This window comes from Strigops habroptila, chromosome 3 (assembly GCF_004027225.2).
Source record: "Strigops habroptila isolate Jane chromosome 3, bStrHab1.2.pri, whole genome shotgun sequence".
NCBI lineage: Eukaryota > Metazoa > Chordata > Aves > Psittaciformes > Psittacidae > Strigops > Strigops habroptila.
This window is the reverse complement of record NC_044279.2, coordinates 54,183,051-54,190,131: the sequence shown is the minus strand read 5'-3', so window position 1 is coordinate 54,190,131 and position 7,081 is coordinate 54,183,051. Positions and strand designations below refer to the sequence as shown.

General features: G+C 43.8%; 1 pseudogene; it reads right to left on the bottom strand.

The window, feature by feature from the left end:
- Positions 1-278: 278 nt before the first annotated feature.
- LOC115605309 lies at positions 279-5,730 on the bottom strand (annotated as a pseudogene).
- Positions 5,731-7,081: the final 1,351 nt, after the last annotated feature.

Here is a 7,081-nt window from a genome sequence, read left to right as displayed (position 1 = left end):
TGTAGTGCCCAAACTTGCTAAGCAGCAGTTTTTAAAGCCAGTAGTTTCTCATCAAAGTGATTCCAGTTGATTCGGCCTGATCTCATCCCAATGAAAGCATTTTCTGTTTTCACTGCTACTGTCAGAAATACATCTCTGTGGCATGCCTCTAAGTGTCCACAGCCTGTGCACATGGTTTTTGAAAGTTGAGGGAGCTTGGCAGATGTTTCCAACCTGTCCAGTAGAAGCTTGACAGATGTTTTCAACCTGTCTGGTGCAGAACAATCCTCTCCTTGCTTTCAAGAAGTTGACTTCTTTGCAGCAGCTTGCATATTCATTCTGACTCGCTTCTTTGCTGAGTAGTATTCTGGAGAACACCACATAAACAGAATTAGGGCTACAACACTGGTAATAGCTGCTTTTCAAGAAATCTCTCAAATCTCGTTTTCATGTTAAAGAAGACATTTAGACTTCTCTACAGCTCGTGAATGAACAAAACTAATACCTTTAGCATGTTCCACATAAAGCTGTGTAATACCAAGCCAACCAAAGGAAATGTGCTGGCTTTTATCCAGTTGAGATCAAAAGACTTTGGACCCTCTTATGCAAGCTGAGCAATGTGACATTTCACTCCAACTTTTAGATCCACTGCGTTACAAACACAAATAGTTGGGTTGGGGTTTTTTTTTCCATCCTTAAAAGTAACAAAAATACTCTGTAAATTAACATCAGAAGAACTATATATATGGGACATGTTATTTCTGTTTATTAGATCAAACTGCAGATTCAAGGACTGCATAAAATCTTGTACTATAACTGAATTATAACTAATTCTTTGCTCAAAGAGTAAGCACTGTGGCACACAGGGAGAACACCCATTACATTTTCATACATACGTGTGGCTAAACCTTTGTTTCAGGTGTAAAGGTAAATCAGCCTTAACTATAGAACTGTGATTACAACGCAGGAGTTTCCCTATGAGTGCCTTCCCTGTCTCCCACGCTCACACAAAGTATACGTACTTTTTTTCAGGTCATAGGGCAGAATTAGCTGAAATGGAAGCTAGATGATTATTTATCTTTAGAGTTCATGGGATTTAGCCGGTGTAAATTGTTTGTATTCATAGTAATGAATTTGCTTCAATTTCAGTTGAGGATGTGGGCTCCATGATATTTAAACCTGAGCTTTCTATACAGTCAAACTGGCAACAACTATCAAGTCCTCTCAGTGTAAAGCCTTACATTAATTTCAACATAGAACATTACTGGCAGGATGACTGGAATTCTGTAGGCTCTCACAGCCAAGTTTGCGCAATGAGATTCCTGCAGCCCACTTCCTTAAGGATATATCTGGATGGCACAGTGCAATGGAGCACAGTGGTACCTTAGCTAGACCTAAGTTAAATTTCTGGAGCAGGACATGATCCCAGAGAGAGTGTATTCTCCCAGGCAGGAGCATGCACTACTAACTCAGTAGAAAAGCAAATCTTGCTATTGCTGTAACCTGCTGTACTCTCTTGGTGGAGTAGCCCAGGAAAGGAATAACAGTAAGAAAAAAAAGGTTACATCACCAAAGGTAATTCTTACCACTTATTTCTTCCATTTAAAAGACTTCTATATAGGTACCCTCCACTTTATTCTGGGAAAAGAAATGCATTAGGAGTTATACTTAGTAAACAAAATTCAGAAAAGACATAAATAGTCTGTATTCCCACTTCTGCCTGTGAAGGATTTTAGCAAGAGCTTAACTGCTCAGATGCCTGCATAGTGGTGTTTAGTTTCAAAACTGATAGAGGTGCTTAAAAGCCAGGGGGATGCAAATTTCCCAGAGCCATGTATACATGGTCTAGCCCTTGATGCTAAGCAGGGTCCATGGAAATTAGCTAGTTTGCCTAAGAGACCCTAAAGAGCACCTGCACTGGCATAAGTAAGGTACCAACAAGGGTGCTGCCTACAGCTTATCAGTAGGAAAGCCTGACCACAGGGGCATAGGAGGGAAAGATTTCTGTTGTTTGAATATAACTGCCTAAATACCTGCTTTTCTTTCCTCACTGTTTTCTCCCTAGCCATCTTGCATGAACTATCTGCTTCAGAAGTAAGACCAGCTAGTGAAAACACAGGACTTTTACCAATTTTCTCTCTTTGACCTTTAGCAAAGGAGGCAAGATTTATGAGTGTTTCCCTGGAAAGCCAAGGTCTAAATGTATCAGACTGCTACAAGCTGAAAAGTTTGGAAGACAAGAGGATTGACGAGCTGGTATGGTTCACCAACCTTAATTAGTGAATTTAAAATAAAATCAACAAGAATAGAAAAAGAAATTGAAGAAGGCTTATAGCCTGTATTGGAGCTGCTCTTTGATTTTGAGAGTCTTGCAGAAAACCGAACAGAACCACACGGGGTCTGCAATGAAAAAGAGAATGGAGATGGAGTACGTCTGCACAAAAGGGTTGAGATAAAAAAAGGAAAAATCTACTTTTGTACTGGTTTGCTCTCTCCATGTCTGAGGAGTTGAATGCAGCAGGAAAACCACTGCTCCTTCCACTCTGGAGGTGCCAATGTCCACAAAACCCCATGGCTGGTTTTTAAGATATTGATATTTATTTAATGGACCACAGCTGTCTTTGAACGTCTACATCAAATGCACATTGTTGGATCTCAATGTAAAGCATTACAGTGATCTTGTTGACCAAAGCAGAACAAGATAACTGGGTTCAAATCTAACCTCAGACCCTAATCCTGAACTAACCTTTCATTAAGGGATGGCAAAGAGAAGCGAAGGGGTGGAAGTGTGGCATCAGACCATATCAGTAGATACGGCTTTCCCTGGCTCAGCTTTGCCTAATTTACTTCAGTTGTGCCCAAAAGGACAAGGTTCCTGCAGCTAGAAGTAAACTTTTAATGTATCCTTCAGCTGGCCAAGAGGGATGTGTGTGCATGTACCTCTGAGACGAGCACTGAGAGAGGGACTGGTCTCCAAGCCTCACCAAAGAAAAGACTGCAAATTATTTTCCTGGCCCATCTTGCACACACAGATTCCTTGGGGAGAAGGACACTGGTTGTTAGACTAAAGTGTTTTCTCTTATGAAAGACTTGTGGGAAAGTGTTAAACTGTGCAGCGCGGTATTTTGTTTTCCACATCCCCTGATGAAATGCTTCTTGCCTGGTGAAAACAAAATGGAAGAAAAATATCCCCTGGAAATATCCACATAATTTACTCCCACACACCTAGTGAGAGGTTTACAATTGAACAGCATTTCCCTCAAACCATCACAACATTGTGCTCTGAATTACACTTCTGTACTCCTACCTGTAAATTATACTGTTAATTAGTTAATGGCTGTGAAGTGCTTTGGAGAAGAAAAGAGCACTCATTAAATAACGTTGTTCTGTACTCCAGTGTGTAATGTTCCACTCTTCATTAATCTCCAACCTCTTCCTGAACCTCTCACTAGCAATTAATTTTCATACCCTCAAATAGCAAATTAGTCTATTGTCTGACTTAACTGCTATCAACATCACTGTTCAGAAAGTGTTTCCTGAAACCTTAGCTTCAATTATCTTCTAGGCAATTTCAGGCTGGTGTCTCACATCAAATTCCCAAAAGAAAATCCTTGGTCTATGTCATGAAAACCTCAATCTTGGATAAACCCCCAATATGGACATGGGAAACCTAATAAATGGGATTAGATTTTTCAAACAAGCTCAAATCCCATTGAGAAGCAGAAATGAGGGGCCAGATGTTCAGAAGAGCTTAGCATGCAGGATTCTCAGGACTTTCAAAAACCTAAAGGTCTTTTATGGGTGCTGAAACCCATTCCTGGCAGCAAGTCCTGGTGAGCAGCATTTGAAAACCTAGCTCCTTCTGCCACCTGGCCAAGTTTAAGATTGATTTGCCCTTAAAATTCCTGGATGCCTTCACTGAGTATAATATCCAAGCTGAAGTTAGCAGGAGACCTGCCTGCTTTCTCTGGTTTCTGGCCTTTCTCCAGCTTAGCTGACTGAATGGTGTTCCTTATTGCACTTGGGAAAGGGTGCCCACAGCCAAACCTATAAGGAAGCAAAAAACCCAAAACTCCCATCTGATGAGCAACCCCATTTTCTTGTTGCCTCTTGATTGAGAAATCACCTCACTATTTGTCTTAGACTGCCTTTTTGAACATCTAAACCTCCTAACCATCCCAAATATCCTCCTGCAAGAAGCAGTCAATATCTTATTGCCCTGTAACAAGTCCTGAACAGACCCCCAGAGACAGGAGTGGGGTTGTGGCACAGCACCTTTTTAAAACACAAGCCCCATGCCCATCGATTCAGAGTGTGCCTTCCTCCTCTTGCAGATGCTTCTTTGAAGGGTTGCACTTTCCTAAAGCAAGACTGGTTTACGGGCCCACTGGAGAATTTCTAAGCAGCTGCAGGGACCAGGTTTGAACATCCAAGCCGCACCAGGGTCTCACACATCTGTCAAAGATGTCTGTCTTCTTTTCTTCCCTTCTGAGATCCTCTTGCCCACTGTTTTCTTGGAAGCTTTGGGTTTCTCAGACAGTGCCACCTGGGCAAAGTGGTGACTCTTGTCCTCCCTGCCCAGGGCCCAGTTCAAGTGCTGTAATCGTCCCCAACCATCTCTCACCACACAGCTCTGGTAGAAGCCAGGCACCTCGTGTACCTCGAGCTCTTCCCACTGAAGGAGCTCATCACTGGTGTGTTCTGAAAGAAATCAAAGTTACACTTCTGCTAGTCCCCCTCAATGCTGTTGTGCAACATGTGCTGGAAGTCTTGGGCCAAAGAGGTTCCTCCAAGCATGGGTCACCTTGCCTGACCTCCGCTCCATCTTTTATCCCTGGTGCTGCTCTCCAGTGAGCGTATACAACAGCGACTCCTTCTCAAGGACAGAAAGACCATCAGCCACCCTTTGCACGCTTATTTTTGTAGGCACTGAATACTCCTTTAGGAGTCACTGCAGGAAATCTTGGCTTATTTTGAAATAAATTTATCCTGGTCTCCAGTCCAGAATGAGAATTCACATCTATGGGACTTATCTATAGAAGGCTGGAGAAGGGTGAAAACCCCTCACGTCTTTTGTGCCTCCTTATTTCAGTGTGTGTTGAGTGAGGTTTTGCCCTAAGGGGCCAGAGATGCATGAGGAAGTGGACAACGTCCCTTGAGGTAGTGCAGCAAAAGATAGGAAGCACAGAAGTGGTACTTGGGGAGAACAACAAAAAGTAGCCTTTAAACAAGGAAGGGGCCTGAAAAGGAAGACTGCCAGGATAGCAAAAGCTGAGGGCAACCAGTAAAGTACAGAAGACATGCTGAACTTTATAGCGAAGGTGGTGTCTCTTTCCTGACTACTCTTACCACCATTTGTTTTCCAGTGCCAGCCAAGTTGGAAGCTAAAGATGATGAAAGCAATCACCTGTTTCCTGCCTGACATTTTAATTCCCTTTTCTTAAAGCAATTGCCTGAGAAACGGTCCCAGTTACAGACAAAAGCACTGTCTTTCCTACAATGGCAAATCCAATGCAGGCACAAGTAGGTGGATTTCCCACTTGGTAGGCTGGCATGGGGACAGAAGGAATGGGGTTTGCACCCTCCTCTGGCAAGTAAGGTGGAGACATAGCAAGATGGAGAAGAGATAGCAGGCATTTTGCAGATATCATAGGCCAGAAGGGCATAAATATACCAAATACATTCACCTACTAACTCCTGCACCAGGTCTTTAATTTCTGGAAGAGCTTGAAAACACATCTTAAAGGTCATTCAATTCTTTCTCTCTCTTGATCCACAAAACTCAGCCCCTCTCACAAGCTGTTATGCGTAGCAGTAGATATGCGAAAAAGAAACCTCAGAGTAACATTAGCAAACAGCCACATTGTGAATCTGTTGTGCTACTGAATTCTGAAGGGCAGAAAGAGTTTGGGGACCTAGCTAAGATAGGTCAACTCGTGATTTGTCTACAGCCCATGCACATAAGAGCAGCAGAACTCCTGCAGCACCTCAAGCTCTGGGCTTGTCTCCAACATCCCAAAGGGTGCTTCAGCCACAGCAGACACGAAACCAGATGTGACTAGCATAATCACCCCCCACATATTATCTGTGCACGGTTGTATCTAATCCACCTGAACTCTGAGCATTCCAAGTGCCTACTCTGGGAATATCACTTGGTGTCTTCAGTATCAAGAGCTGGTCAGCAGTGGGACAGTTTTGGCACTTAGATGGTTCTTCACATAGTCTGCCACAGAAAACTCAGATACCGAGGGATGTGGCTACATCCTCCTAGGTGGAAGCCGAGTGTCAGTTCTGCCACTGATAACACACCTGAGCAACAGAGGTCCAAAGAGATGGACTGGCTCCTGCACCCATTTACAAATCTTATTCCCTGTCCTTAGTGCTCTGAATCAGTGTCCTGCAAATGCATCGTCCACAGCCACAGGAAATTAAACCAGAGAGTGCCAAGTCTGAGTTGCCCTTCTGGTGCATGTATTGATTTCCTCCTCTGGAGCCTGACGTCTTCCATGGAGCTCCAGGATAGGAAAAAGGGTAGCTTGTCTGGAACACCATCTGGGGCTGATCACTAGGTCTGAATGGGATGACAGTGCCTCCTGGGCCCCAGCCAGGCCCCACTGATGGTACTGCACTGAGCTGCGTGGTTACACCAGCTCATTCAGTGTGAACCTTCAGCATTCAGCTGCCAATGGGGGCAAAGCTGGCAGGTACCCACCAAAAGCTCCTCACTGCCTGCAGGGCCTAAGAGAGGTGGAAAAAGACTTTTCCTGACAAAAAGCAGCCGAGAGCACAACAACAAGGATAATCCTCTAGGTGGCATCCAGAATACCCAAGCTTCACACACAGCTTTTCCAGGGGTGTGCACAGCCTTGCCCTTTGCCATCGGGATACTTGGAGGCGCTGGCTGTCACTGTAGCTAATAACAATCACACCTCCATGGCTCCTTCATCTGGTGCCAAGCCCCTGGCAGCTTTGAAGTTCGTTCAAAGGCAATTGGGTCTTAGGGAAATGCAAAAGGTCTAAGGAAAGGATAAGCAGTGTTTTGAAGGAATACTCATCTGTGTTAAAACTTTCCTCATATATATTAGGAACTGTTTGGTGAGTC